This window comes from Schistocerca gregaria, unplaced genomic scaffold, assembly GCF_023897955.1.
Source record: "Schistocerca gregaria isolate iqSchGreg1 unplaced genomic scaffold, iqSchGreg1.2 ptg000066l, whole genome shotgun sequence".
NCBI classification, from domain to species: Eukaryota; Metazoa; Arthropoda; class Insecta; order Orthoptera; family Acrididae; genus Schistocerca; species Schistocerca gregaria.
In genome coordinates this window covers 12,631,055-12,647,498 of record NW_026061707.1, presented here as the reverse complement: position 1 = coordinate 12,647,498, position 16,444 = coordinate 12,631,055, and positions in this window count along the sequence as shown.

The following is a 16,444-nucleotide window of genomic DNA, read 5'->3' as shown; positions in this document are numbered from 1 at the left end:
ACTATTTTACCTCCGGAATATTTTACCCAAGAGGACGCCATCATCATTTAACCATACAGTAAAGCTGCATGCCCTCGGGAAAAATTACGGCTGTAGTTTCCCCTCACTTTCAGCCGTTTGCAGTACCAGCACAGCAGGGCCATTTTGGTTAGTAATACAAGGCCAAATCAGTCAATCATCCAGACTGTTGCTCCTGCAACTACTGAAAAAGCTGCTGCCCCTCTTCAGGATCCGCACATTTGTCTGGCCTCTCATCCGATACCCCTCCGTTGTGGTTGCACCTACGGTATGGCTATCTGTATCGCTGAGGCACGCAAGCCTCCCCACCAACGCAAGATCCATGGTTCATGGTTTATTGGGATGAGGATAAACAAAAGTTGCAGCTGCGAGTGGGTGAGTGTGTTATGCATTGCAAGGCAAAACACAGTCAACTGTGCACGGTATAGCAAGAGCCAACGCTGCAGCACACTACTGGAACAGAAACCTTTCATCATTTGCCACTATGGGAGTGTTTAAAGTATGTGAGCTTAAGTCCTAAACGAACATAGTGTGGATGTGTAAGCCCTCAGTCTTCGTGCACTAAATTCTTCTCGTCTCAGTATCACAACCTTCGCCATGGGCGTAATTGTGGAATGCAGTAAGGTGTTCGCTGTTCGACCACAAGAAACGGCAGCATGCCCTGAGTTACAAGGGGTGTGCCCACTTGCTGGCGGAAATTCACGGCGGTCATCAGCTGCACTGTTTTGCTGCTTTACCTACAACTCAGACTATTGTGATCATGACATTTCTTATACCAACTAAGTGTTGCAACAATGTATTTGTATGATTTCAGCTGTTACAACTGCGACTCTTTGGCATCACGGTAATAGGGTACGGCATTTTTTCGCTTGTTTAAGTGCACAGTTTTATTTTTCGCTATCGATTTCCTGTAGTACCTTAGAACATATTCTGAGGTCAAACAGAACGACCTCAACGCCATCCAGGATGTATTTTGAGAATATAGACAGTGCAAAACCCAATTCATTTAATAAGCACAATTTTGCTAGTGAGCGAAATGCCTGAGTTCAGAATTATAAATTTTCTGCTTGACCAAGATTTCGTGCCACCGTGAAGACCAGCCTAGACTTCAGGGTGGCTCTAATGCCACTCTTGATTCCTTGTGGATGGCTTGGAAGCTAATGCTGATAATCTCTGAGAACTGTACACAGCCGTATGCGTGCATACAAGGTGCATTGATAAAAAGTAAAACATTTATTAACTGTCGGCTGCTACTTAGATAATCAGCACGTGATTACTGACGCAAAAGGTAACACAGAGTTTGACAGTAAGAGTACAAAAAAATATCTCGTGATCAAAGACGCTAGCGTAGTTATGGCGATTAGCTTCTTAAAAGTTTACACAAGAACAGATGGAAATTGTGCTCGAATATGTGATAACACAAATAAAGCAATATTCTGAGTTTCTGAAGCGAGTTTTACTGCTTTGTAACTGGCAACAGGATCGCGTTTACGTGTATGTTTATCTGGGCATGACAACCAATTACAATAAATCCTCCTCCTCTCCCCCCCCTCCCCCCCCCCCCATAAGCATAAAAAAGCTAATGTCGGGCTTGGTAGTCTAGCGATAATGAGCGTGCAGGAACAGTAGAAGTCGCGAGTTTGAATCTCAGTGCCTCTCTTTTTTGTATTTTTAAGTGTAGTGTGCCATGTTTTTGTCTAAATATACCACTTAAGCTTTTATAACTGGAGCTACCATATGCTCTGAAACTAATAATACTTTGTCTTTTTTTTTTATTCCGTTCCTCAATCGGAAAAAAACAGAACCCTTGTTTTTCGTCTGTCTGTTGCACATCCTATGCTTCAGGAACTTGGAGATGTATCAAATTGAAATTTTTTTCACATACTGAGGTTGTGTTCCCTTCACGGTGTAAAATATACAGACCTATAGGGCACTTTCTGTTGACCTACACTAATGAAAATTGGCAAGAAGCAAGGTAAAGGAAAAGTCCGAAAACTGGCAATTTGTAATTATATCACACGGAAATTGTTATCCAACATCGAACTTGAAATTACAACAATCAGTAGTTCTGCGTTCATGTTGACTGGATCGCAATACTAAACGTCAGATATCGCGCAAGGAATGCCAGTATTGCGTTTCGGAATTTAGCCGTCATCAGATATCCATATGCGATTACTGCATGTGCATATGTCGTTCAAAGTTGCACGTGAAGCAAAAATTCGCAGAATAGACGCAATCAGCCTCAATGCTACTAATTACTCTAATAATACTACTTAAATATCTTCAACATTACGCGGCCCTGTCAGCAACTGTATAAATATTAATTTTAATAATTAACAGCCTCAGTTGCACCGTTTATCTAGAATTTACCTATGTTTCAGTCGGTATAACCCAACCTTCCTCACAATAACAGTACCTACTGTTTGTCCATAGTGGACATCGTCAAGTATTCATAAATTATCGTCAGACTGTAAAAGTTATCTGGCACTACGTCGGCCCCACGTCGCGGCAGCCACGAGTGCTGTACTGGAACTCCACTATGGACAAACAGTAGACACTGTTATTTTGAAGAATGTTGGGTTATCCCGACTGAAACTTGGGTAAAGTCTATGTAAGCGGTGCAACTGAGGCTGTTCATTATTAAAATGAAAATAATAATACTGGTCGCCTGCTTCCTGCATGATCTTGTCATATTTACACTATTAAAATGAAAACATTCTCTCCAGACAAGTTTTAGCATTTTTCTCTGACAAATTTTGAGGTATCAAGTCTAAGTGCAGACCTAAGACGTAAAAAAAAGTAATGACTTCTGTATTTCTAAACGTCTGAACAAAAATCGTAAGTACTTAACATCAAAATGTTGTGTAATGAACTGCTTGTAGATGGAGAAAGGAAGCCCAGTGGCAGACTGTTTCATTAAGATCACTGATTTTATTTTCATAAAGCGAAACCCATTTGGTGACAAAAATATGCATTTTCTTGGAGTTGCGAGACACATTCCTGAAAGCAGTGATGGTATGCGTTATGTCTATTATCTACAGGTATTGTGTGATTTTTTTTCTTTCAAGAAATACTTGACGTCATAGTGTACAAACTGCCTGCGATTGCCACAATTTTTTTTTCTTATCGTCCATTCTTTCAAATATATAAACTACTTTCGAAGTGCCAAAAGATACTATAATAAATAAAATTTGTATCAAACGCCGCACTGTACAATGTACTTGCTGTGAGACAGTCACGGTTCCCGAAACACATCGCCTGGGGCCGAGGAGGGGCACCACAGTCCTAGGTCCGTGGTACTACGCCACACACAGGCCAAGTCAGAGGACAGAGCCCGCACATTAGTGGCAAACTATTGGCTTTGGATGGGCAGGCCCGATCCGTTACAGATGCCTGCAATTTTATCCCGCCACGAAAGTGCATTCATGTGGCCAGCTATTCACGTGCACAAACACCACGTCGATGAAATGAGACCGCGGTGATCACACACGCAACAGGTAACTGGAGCAAATACTCTGAGAGTAGTCAGCAACTCACCGTAAGGATGATCGCTCAGGCACATAGAAAAGACCATCACACTCTATAACTAAATTTTTGGCTGCAGCCTTTGTCAGAAATCGAAAGTTGCTGTGACTTTTTTTACCGCCAGTACATTTTTCCAGTCGCGGAAGCCGTCAGGCGCTGACGCCACCCTGCAACACACCTCTGCCAGGCGGGCTGAATGGAGCACAGCCCCTGTAAATCATTAACTGCACAGTCCAGCGAGCTAAGAAAGTTGCAGCTCGGTCCGCAGAGGTCCTTCGTGCACACGAGACACTATAGCAGGTGGTGCATACAACCGCGACAGGGTCACTGCTGCTGCATCCACCGTGACTCGTGCGGCCACTCGAGTGTAAGTGTGCTTCCAGTCGCAGCCGGCAATTGGTGTCCACCGCTACAAACCCAGAGAGAATCTTCTCCAACACAAAAACCTAATGTACAAGAAATTAAAGATGTCATTAGGTTATTACTTCTGATATTCTCCTATAACTATTTCCAGTTTAACGCTGAAATTCTTTTACGACCGGAAGCCTTTGCTGTACCCATTTGTATAACAAGTACACTTGCTAAGAGTTTTGTTAAACTTCACAAAAGGCAGTACTTTAAGAAATTGTTGTGACCTGAGCAATTTTCCAGTCTTTAGGTACGGATCTTTCTGTGAGCGGTTGTATATAATTGCTAAATATGGAGCTCTTGTATCAGCACATTCAGAGGAACCTGACTGGTATCTAATCTGAACCGGAAGCCTTGCCTTTATCAAGTGATTTAAGCTACTTTGCTACACCGAGGATATTTACTTCAATGCTACTCATCTTGGCACTTTCTGTTGACTGCACTTCGGGAATACTTGCTTCGTATTCCTTGATGAAGGAGTTTCGGAAAACCATGTTTCTTAACTCTACTTTAGTGGCACTGTCATCAGTGACTTCACCGTTATTTTCGCGCATTGAAGGTACTGACTGCATCTTGACACCGGTGTACTTTATGTATGACCAGAATCTTTTCGGGTTTTTCGCCAGATTTCGAAACAGAGTTTTGTTGCAGAAATTATTAAGAGCATCTCGCACTGAAGTAGCTGCTATATTTAGAACTTCGCCAGTCTTGCTGATTTTGGATTCTTTCAGATTTGGCATGCCTTTTCGTTGCTTCTGCAACAGCGATTTGACCCGTTTCGTCCATGGGGGATCAGTATATCACATATTAATTTATGTGCTATATATATATATATATATGAAATCATTCCACATCTTTTCTACGCTTACATGATCAAATCGGAAGGAGTGGAGGCTGTCTCTTTAAAAAGCGTTAAGAGCGTTATTAGCTTTTTTTAAATAGATGTATTTTGAGTTTCTTTTAGGTGGTTGTAGGCGTTACAGTTTTCAGTGTAGCAGCAACTGCCTTGTGGTCGCCAATCCCTGTATTCGTCATGATACTACATATTCATCCAGGAATAATTGCTGCTAAGAGGTCAAGTACGCTTTCGTAACCATTTATGCTTCGAGTGGGCTCACGAACTAATTGTTCAAAATAATTTTTTAAGAAAGCATTCAGTACAATTACAGATGACGTTTTATGCCTGCCGCCGGCTTTAAACGCATAAATTTTCCAGCATATCGAGGGTAGATTGAAATCACCACCGACTATAATTGTGTGAGTGGGCTACCTATTTGAAATGAGACTCACGTTTTCTTTGAACTGTTCAGCAACTATATCCTCTCAGTCGGGGGCCGGTAAAACAATCCAGTTTAATCCGATAGAAGAGTATAGCCTCTACCCATACTATTACGCAGGAACTATCTACTTCAGTTTCACTACAAGGTAAACTACTTCTGACAACAATAAATACTCCAGCACCAACTATGTTTAATCTATCCCTTCTGAACGTTGTTAGGTCGTTTGAAAAAATTTTGGCTTAACTTATTTCCGGCTTTAGCCAACTTTCCGTACCTATAACTGTTTGAGCTTCAGTGCTTTCTATTAGGGCCTGGAGATCTGGTTCTTTCCCAACACAGCTAAGATAATTTACAACACCGATCGTTTCTACAACCACCTTACTGTGTGTTCCCTGACCCCTTTTAGACGGGAGCCATTGCTATGGTTTCCTGAGACCCTCTAACCTAAAAATGCACCCCCGCTACCCGTGTAGTGGACTCCTCACCTATTAAGTGGAATCCGGAAACCTACCACCCTGTGGCTCAAGTCAAGGAATCTGAGGCCTACGCAGTCACATAACCGCCTGAGCCTATGATTCATACCTTCCACTCGGCTCTGCACCGAAGTTCCACAGTCGGTTCTGTCGATGGTGGTGCAGATGGTGAGCTCCGCCTTAATCTCGCAAGCAAGACTGGCAGTCTTTACCATATCCGCTAACCAAAACCAGAGAGAATCTCCTCCAATCCAAAGCGACATACGCCATTGGCATCGAGTTGGGCCACCACCTGCAGTTGGGTGCACCCTGTACTCTTCATGGCATCCGGAAGCAATCAAGAGTGACTCCCCCACCTTGTGCACACTGCCGTCCTTCCCCTCCTTGGCAGCCATGTTACTAAGGGGGCCCAATTACGCGCCTATTATTGGAGTTCCGAACTACCGGCAAACTGACCTTCTGTGAACGCCCAGAATTTGCGTTCCAAGAGGCTTCCTCTGGACGCCCTACGATCGGCCCCTCGCAAAGCCTTTGGCTGCCTGCCACACTTTGGAGTGGTCCCTCAGTCGACCACAGGTGAGGTTCAACCTCAGCGCTGTAGACCAACATAAATTTAGGCTAATGGCATCAGTGCTGCTCAGAAATCTGCAGTCTGAGAAGACAATTCCCAATGCAAGGGGAAAAGACACAAGAATGCTGTAAGTAAATATCAGAAACTTATCTATTATAAAGAACGTTCCTAGATGTTGAAAGCGACCAAAATTGTAAATTCCACTTACGATGTTTTAAAAGAATAAACTGATATGGTAAACTAAACTAAGTGTGCTTTTCTTCATGGTTACGTGACGTTACGTATATATCTGTTTTGTATTTTTATTCGTCCATGCCTTTCGTTTAAGCACTCACTCAAGCTAAACAGGTCTCTGCTACCAAGTCATTATCACTTCCATCGATGAAGGGTGAAAAACAAAGGAAAGAGTATTCAGTTTCTTTTGCCTGATGGCGCATTTAAGGAGTGGGGATGCATGGCAGAAGCGCATTCTTACGCAGCTTTGGTAAAAATAAACGTACGTTTATACCGTAACAGCGTTGCGTACGTTGATTAGGACTCTATAATCATACAAATATACTGAAAAGGACAACCAAATCAGCATCCACTGAAACGTGGAAATAGCACGAGAAGATTTGTTTTTACTTTTTAGACATTACTGCAGACTCTAGAAAATTCGAAGCTCAAGGGACCGTTACAATCAAGTATGCATAATTCGAAGTTCAAAGGAACTATGAAAAAGTTCGAATAATTAAGAGAAAAAGTTCGAATAATTAATTCTATTTAACTCCACTTTATTCTAGATGAAATCAGGGAAAATCTAAATAAAATTTCGACTTTTTTTCTTTTGTATTCCCAGTTTTCTTACATGTTATTAGCTTTTGTATTTGAAACGGAAGGCACACACAAATGTTCGAAAATAGGTAAATTCAGCTTCATTCATTTTTCAATGCTGAATAAACTCAGGAATGGATGAATTTTATGAAGTAAATTTTTTATAAACGCCCTTATGCCTTTGGAGTTGGCGTGTCACTCCTTATTTGTATCTGAGACTTCGGTTCCCAGACTAACCGTTAATGATTGAGCGCTCCGTTAAGCTATAATCTCTGACAAATACCTTTTGTACCCTGCATTGAGCAAGCCAATTCCATAAGCTTTCAGCAAGATGCGCGACTCGCCTCGCCGGTCTGCTTGGTTTCGCCTTTTAATACTTATCAGCAACATTATCTTTCCGCTCGATCATTGTTTGCAGCATGGATGGTGGAATCCCGAAACAATTCGTTACCTGCTACTTCTTATTGCATTTCACAGCGTCGAAACTCGTTTCTGTTTTACGAAAGTCGAAAACTTCCTGGATGTTATTCTGACGTGAAAACGCCAACTTTCTCCTTTGTCGAAGTTTCTTCTGTGGCAAAGTGGCGTCAGATTTGAATCACTAATAACAACGAGACCGACAGTGCGCAAACAAAGGTTAAGTCCACGCCGTCTGTACGTGGTTGTCGTTTATTGCCTGTGTTGTCAGCGTGCCAGTGTAGGCAAATGCGCGTCATTGTTACAAATCAGCTTTGTGTAAAGTTATAAACTGGTGTAGCTGTAAGCTAGGATTCTGATTTGGGTGTCATTGCGATGAACAGCTTAGGGAGCTGCGCTAGGATTCATAGAAAATAAAAATACTAGCGGGATATAAACGAAAATCTATATTGAGTTTAAACCTACGACACGAAGGAAGAGTTCGTCTCATAGGAGTTGTAAATATGCTCTAAATTACAGAAAACGTGAGAAAAGCCCTCCCAGAAGCCTAAAAAGCGCTGAGCAAATGCGACAGCTCCCGCAGAGTCGGAAAAAAGGGAAGCAACGGCGCAACCCGATATCGTACTCAAGGGCTATATCGTACACCGGCCACTCCAAGTGGGACCACTGTGAGTAACCGTGTGACCACTGTATTGCAGATATTAATTATCAATATGTAATTTAATATGTAACACCTGTTACGATTTTATCTCGACGTTTTCACGAAAAATCTACGGTGCGGGCCTGAACTGCACACATAGAAATTTATTTGCAACTGATTAATATGCTTTGGTATTTCGTGCATTGTTAAAACAAGTGATGAAACAAATAGAATTATCCGGTGTAAGCTAGGCGCTGAATTGTAATTATAGAATGTTTGTGGGTCGTTCTGCTATGACGCTCGCCTAAATTAGTGAAGAAGTTTCTTCGGTTTCCTAGAGGCATTTGGGATCAGGTTGAAACAAACGATTAACAAGCGTCGACTGCATACAGTCGCAGAGGCTGATTTCAAATGTGTTTGATAACTGTAAAGCTACTTCAGCTGGGTTAGGAGAACAGCTACCAGTCGGAGGTAAACACTTCCCCCTCACAGCGTTCTAATGTTGCCGGTTACACTACGCCACTCAGCGTCTGATGTAAACACAGACGACAACAGGAAGTGCTGTACTGTGACACGACCACCAGACCGAGTACAGAGCAGGAAATGGCCGGGGTCCCCGGTGGTCTCGTGGTAAGGGGTCTGGAACGTTCCAGCGGCTGGGCTGGGGCTATTCGCCCCAGCCAGGCCAGGGTTCAATCCCCGGCCGGCGGTGGAATTTTCAGACTTCCGAACACTAACCTCCACTTCTGCCCTGCCATGCCATGTGGCGCATGCCGGGCACCCCCGTGGGGTCCGTGCTTCGGATCCCACGTCGAGCTCACTCCCACACTACAAAATATACCTCATTATGCTTTTTGCAATCACTTATTTTAAATTTTAATACGCACACTTGCTTCACCAGACTAATTGTCACTAAGTGTATTTTCAAAACGAACACAGGCTCTTTTTTTTTTTTTTCTCTCTCTTCGAGTTATTCAAGTGTCAAAATGAGATTATGATGTGACACAGGTCACTAATGGGATAAACTCTTTCTTTGTATGAAAGAGGATAATTCTCCTGGTTTATGTGAGCTGAATGCTAAATTAAACAGATACAATTTAAAAAAAAACGAATTTCTTGACGGCTTTATTGACAGGTCTACATGTTTCATATAATATTTCTGTTGGTATTACATGACAGCCTCTCAGGCTCAGCTTTATATGAAAGTATCTTGCACGTCAGAAAAGAAATTATATTACTACCAGTACAGATTCAGTTGGTCTATTATTGTTGTACTATTGTATCATTGACGTTGCATTGCAAGAGAGAGACTGCTACTATGGCTGTTTTCTTTTGCTATTAAATTCCGTGCCATATCTCCACTCTAAGTGCTAAAAGGCGTGGATAAAACTTTTAGCAATACTATTTTCCTGTTCACCACATCGCTGCTAGGTGTCGCTACTGGTCCCTCACAGTCAGTTGTCTGTAGCGCAGGGCTTCGCTACCAGAGGGCTCTAGCGGAGCTGGTGACGACTCACTCTGCCGGGATTTGCTGCTTCACTCCTGAACGTCTACGCCAGCAGAAATAACCGCTAAATCCTTACACTAAACGAGAAGCGTAATAGCACCAATGCCAAATAAGGCAAATCGGGGTCAGTGAGAATATTGTCAAACCACCACTATGATAACTCGTAGCTGAAAATACTGATACAAACTATTTACAGAGGAATCGAGCACCTTACAGAAGCTGATCTAGAGGAAAATCCATTTGGAGTTAACAGAACCCATATTTATAACATCTTTAGTTACAGAAAAAGCTTTTGACAATGTTGACCAGAATATACAGTTTGAATTTAAGATGCAACCAGGAATAAAATATAGCGAGCGAAACGTTACTTAGAACGCCACCAGAAATAAGACAGCAGCTGTACTAGTTGAACGACATAAAAGAAAGTAAATACGTGACAAGTGAGTGAGACACCGTTCTAGTCCATTCCCTGATGTTATTCATTCTATATACAGGGTGTTTCACAAGTCATTCTTTACATTACTAGGGGCTGTAGAGGGGAATTAACTGATCAAGTCTACCATAGGAATCTACTTCTGAAAACGTCATCTAGCGACACTACAGACCGTCAAAGTTATAGGCATCGGCGCCTACAAAAATAGAGGGATCCCACGAAGATGTTACAAACTTTCTAAGATGATGCAGAGGGATAAATGTATAAATTTGAGATTTTGTCCTTGTACCGGAAAATTATGACAGAAAACTTTTCTGTTACCTCTGACAGTATGTACCGTTATCGTTGTTGCTAAGATGTAGGACAGGAAACTTTCAGAGTTGGTGGTACGGAACGGAAGAAGCAAACAATGTGCAGTACACATAGGCTGTAAAATGCATACATCATGAACCATGAGCACTTGTTCATCTTCACACCCATCTCCACTGTTGAACAAGTGCTTATAGCTCCAGGAGCATGCAGTTTAGAGTCCATGTTTACTGCACATTTTTTCTTGTTGTGGTCTATACTGCCGCATCTGAAAGTTGCCTACCCTACAGTCCTAGCAACAACAGTACCAGTACTTGTATTCCACTGTCAGAAGTAGGATAACGATTTTCACTTACAACTTTCGGTACAGGGGCTCTTACCTCAAATCGATACATTTGTCTATTTCCATCATCCTAGAAAATTTGTAACACAATCACGGATCATCCTGTATATACATACATTTACCGGAGCTGGCGCCTGTAACTTTGATGCTCCACGTCGTCGTTGCGTGACGTTTGCAGGCATGAGTTTCTACGTAAAACTGCAAGCTCAAAAAATGTGTGACATGATTTGTAAAACACCTTTATAAAGACAGCAACAAACAAAAAGGATGAGGAATTCTCGAAAGTAATGAAACGTGAAGAAGAAGAAATAGAAGTTGTTCCCAAATTGAACTCTCACTTTGCAGTGGAGTGTGCTCTGATTTGAAATTTCCTGGCATTTATTCGCCCTGAAGAGGATCGCTGAAAAGATGGTCGAAATGTCGGTAGTTTGGTTTTTCAGTGTTTATCATGGCATGGCCTAGTACCCAAAATGATTCTCTTCAAGTTTGTTGTAGGAACTATATCCCTTCTCTCCGATATTTTCAGAACGATAGAATTATTTTTTCCTAAAACCTCAACTGAATTAGTGCTTCAAACGATATAAATGGTACTTATGCTTTATGGTATGGAGACAGAAATGGTACTTGGCTTTAATGATAACAATATACAGGAAAATTCAGTAATGTTTCTGCAAAGTGCCATAACACCGAAATCCTGAAATATAATCGGATATTTCGAATGTCGTACGACACCAGCTATACAGTTTACTGGACAGATACCGAGTTTTCCGAAATTCTAGCACTTTTAGAAGGAACTAAACGACAATATTTTTAAATTGGACACACGTACGGAAACGTATACTCTCCGTGCTACAGTCGTTTGAATACATGCTAGCTAGGTGGGTATGCAGCAGGGTAGTCATCGTGGGAGGCGGAGGGGGTGGGGATGGGGGGAGGAGCTTACGTCGGATGTCATTCACCGTCTGTCCTGCCACTCTGACATGGCTCGTCCGTCACTCACGTGTCTCTCAGTATTAGAGCAACATTGCAGAGAGCACTTTTGCCGGATACACCGACATGATCCTTCTGTATGACGAAGCTCGTCGCCTTTATCAAGTTCGTTCTCCGCAGCGTCCGACTTCATAGCATACGCTTTTCGCCACAACTGCGCAACGACTTTGAGAAAAGAGTGCGTTCACCGTCAGCAGGGGTGACTGCAGTGCTTCAAAGAGACGCAGCGCACCCGAGTTGTAAAAGTCCGTATTTTGAAGAACAGTGTTTCTGAAAACTTATCAAGTTTCCTTTTAATGAGTGGAACTTTGGCACTTTTGTTGTACTGGGTCACACCTAATCACTTACTTGTACAAGTGGTCGCGTTACCAATGTGTTTTCCGATGGCTGTAGCGAGGAAACAGTGCGTTGCAGCAGATGGGCTAGAGTACAGAATACGAGTAGTATGTACTCGGTCCCCCTTTACACGACAAGTCTGTAACAGGGATGTCGGAACATCCTGCATGTTTATGGTATATTGTACAGTTGTTGTCCCACGATAATTGAAATCTGCGAAAACATTTCATAATTTCTGAGAGCTCATCAGGCGCGACTACCGTTTCCGCAGTATAAAACCCAGGGGGCGTTTTGCCTACGGCGGCTCTGACGCCCACGAGAACAAATGTAGGTAGAGAGCGCAACACAGCTACTTTGATGGATATTTTCCTCTAATGCTGCCAGATGTGTATATTTTTAGAGGTATCTTGACCCGCACCAGCCTTAAGCGGAAAGCCAAATATCCCAACTTCTGGCCACTGCTAACATTCTGAAATACACTATCCGATCAAAAGTATCCAGACAGCTAGTAGTGGACTTCAATATGCGGTATGACCACTTTTTGTCATTACGAGGGGTTAACCTCTGCTGGGAACGCTTTCAGTGTCGACGATATTTTATGCACCACACATGTTGAGAGTTTCATCTGTGTGTACGTACCAGGCAATAAACTGGCCAGCAAGATCGCCGCCTCTCTCCCCAATTTTGGAGCAATGCGGGCAACTCCTTACAACCACGTCTGGATTTTGTCGATGTAACGAATCAATTGAAATGAACATGGTACGACATCCGTCAGGAGGACATCCACCAACTTTATCAATCAAGATCAAGCCGAATAGCTGATTGCTTAAGGGCCAGAGATGGACCAACGTGCTATGACTTTCTCCTGAATGAATCACCCAATTTTCCTGGAAGGGTTATCATTAGTTTGCCTCTACACGTACATCACATCTACCGATTTTATTCACACTGGGGTAATTTCTTGGTGGTACGGTTTAGAGTGTAAATATACAGGGTGTATCAAAAAGAGTCAACCGATTTTTAAAAAAAGTAACTATTATGTAATTCGACATATGTGCGTGAATGGCGTACTGCTGGAAAGAGCAAACCCTCGGGCTTCACATGGTTACCGCATGGCAGCAGCACTGTCCGCCCATTTCAGTCCTAGTAAAACTGGTGTCGCGACGACAGAACGCGTTTTGCGTTCTGCATTTTGAGCAGTGTGGGCAGTAATAAGTGTTCGGCGTGACTTTCGTACAAGGTGCTGTGCGGATCCTCCTACAGCACAGAGCATTAGACGATGGCATCAACGATTAAGAGAAACAGAATGTTTGCGGAAAGGCAAATCGCCGGGCCGTCCCCGAGTGCCTGACACAGACGTCGAACGCATCCGCCACAGTTTCACGAGGGGTCCGCAGAAATCCGTTCGCCGTGCAGCTCGACAGCTCAGCACGCCCCCGATGTCCGTCTGGCGTCTATGCGTCGACGTTTATGCATCAGATAATATTAAAGTCAGCTACTGCGAGCTCTTCGTGATGGTGATAACATCGTGTGAAGTTCCGTAATTTCACTCTTGGCTAGGTGGAGGATGGCTATTTTCTCCAACAGTAAGTGTTTAGTGACGAGGCAACATTCCATTTATACGGAGTGGTGAACTGCCATAATGTGACAATATGAAGTACGGGACAACCACATGAAGTTGTACAACATAAAATAGACTCTCCTAAATTTAATGTGTTCTGTGCAGTTTAGAGGGAAAAGGTGTATGATTCATTTTTCTTTGCCGAAAACACGGTTACAGGAAGCATATATCTCGATATGCTTGAAAACTTTCTTTTCCCACAGTTTGATTCGAACGACTTTATTTACCAATGGGATGGGGCACCGCGAGAGTGGCATCTGGAAGTGTGGGAATTTCTAAATCAAACAATTTCTGAACGATGGGTCAGTCACTCAGCCTTAGATTACTGGCCTCCAAGGTCACCGTACCCGACTATATGTGATTATATATGTACGGTTTTGTAACAGACTCTTTATGTACCTACGTTACCTCCAGAACCAACAGCAATAAATGAACTGAGACATCGGATAACAGTACCTGTGTTAACTGTTAATCCAGACAAGCTTGCTGCAGTGTTGGTACAATTTGAACACCGCATTGACACATTCCGTGCATCTCAAGGATGCATATTGAACACCAATGAAAAGGATGAAAAAACTTTTTCAGTTTCTGTTCATCAAAATCAAAATTATTTGTATATGTTTCTTAGTTTCAGAAATATAGACGGGCCAGAGTGTATTATTGTTTTTCATACACCCGATGTAGATAGCGCACTTTAAAACCTCCCAATAATTAGGCCACTACCAAGACGGGAGATGACAAGTATTCACACATGTGTCTTTGCATGTGTTGGATAAAAAATAGTAGCACAGTGCCGTAACATGAAGGATGAGAGTCATTTGGTACGCACGCTTTCTGTTGCTGATAGATGGTGGGCTGAAGTAGTAAAGTAAGCGGCATAGGTCGTGTTTGAGTAAGTTGCTGTGTGTACTACTTCAAAGTTGGAGAGGCTAGCTCAACTGCCTTAATAGCATGTTTGGGAAACACGAAAAACGTGCTTGGGTCAAGACTGGAAGGGCACGTGGTCGGAGCGTGCAACAATCTTTCCTTCCAGCGCTGCATTCCACCAACTTTCACGACAGTGCACGACGCCAAACGACGAGCCCTGTGCAGGAGCACCGAGTACGTGGCAGCGGGACATACTGGGACATCCACCGTATTCATCCGGCAGAGTCACTCCAATTATGGCTTGATCGCCCAAATGAACGAAGTATTTCGTGGCACGCCTTACACCAAATGATAAGACACCATATGGCGGTTCTAGCGAGACATCATCACAGATGGATGCACTGACAGTGTATGACATCTTTCATGTGGGTGTGGAAAATGATAGAGACGCGAGACGGAAATGTAATAAAGTGAATTTTAGTCAGTGAAGTCTGACATGAATTATAACCGAACTGCCACTACTTTTCATCCACCTCCATGTATATTACTATAAACGTTTATTTTTACTCATAAAAATTTTTCAGTAATCTTGTATGAAATGTTTTCACAATTTTGGTTTGTTTTCTAGATGTATAGCAATTCGGTAAGAAAGATGGAAGAGCTTGATTTTTACTTACAATACTGCCCTGGCTGCACATTTTTCTGGGTTCGGAACTGATGCCCTTAGCGTGAATTTACTTTGGCTTGCACCACAGCACATTTACTTGATATAAAATACGACGAAATACAGTTCGATTACCGTCTCGTAACTGTTGGACCTGGTGGTCTACCGGCACAGCGCGTGCCTGCAAATCGAGAATCGCGGGATCGAATCCCAGATGAACCAATAAATTTTTCAGTCTGCTTTTAATCCAGCCTTCACCTCTCAATGATATGAGGAGTCGGTAGAAACAACATGTGGTGCGGATTCCACGCTAAACTGCCGATTCCCTTTCCCCGGTTGGACAACTGGTCTACGTTAATGATAAGCAAGTCGCCAAAGTGCCGTCCAATTGAAAGACTTAAACGAGGGCACTGAAATACGCCAAAGTTATTAGTATTATTACACTGTCCAGTCGCAGTAATCTGACCATGTGTTAAAATCCCGAATAAACGCACTTTGCAGCATGAGACGTACAGGAATAGAGTGAATGAGGCAATGACAGGGATAAGAAGCCATTCGGACTCCACTACCTGTCCAGCTGCGTTAGAATTTTATCGATTGAGGATCCGTGGCACAAACTACTCGATCGAGGTGACCTCTCAGATTCTCGATTGGGTTTAAAGGCGGAAAATTTGGCGGTGAGGGCAGTACGGTAAATTCATCCTAGAGCTTTCAGAACCACGCACATACACTGCGAGCTATGTTACACGTGCATCTACTGGTGGATAGGGTCCCCAGGGATAGGTGCGTACTAGGGTTGATCCATTGTGCCTTTCAGAATAACGAGATCACCCGGGGAGCGCCGCGAAAACATTGCCCACACCATAACGGTCTCTCAGGGTTGCAGGGCGTTTGCTTTCAGACGTTACACGCCGATGGAAATCTGTCCGATGGAGCATAAAATGTGATTAATATGGAGAGGCCACCTGTAGCACTCAGTGGACTTTCAGTTGTGGTACCGGCGTGCAAATGCAAGCTTTCGACGCCCATGAAGAGCAGTCAGCATGGGGCAGGGACCATGTGCCTACTGCGGAAGCCCATACGTTGTTGAGGAAACATTAGTGGCAGCCCTTTGTTCGCCTGGGCGGTCAGCTGCACTAAAGTGGCACGTCTGTTCGCCAGCACACACATCTACTCGACTACTTCGATGTTACACGTTCGGTATCCTACTCTATGGAGCTGAGTCATGG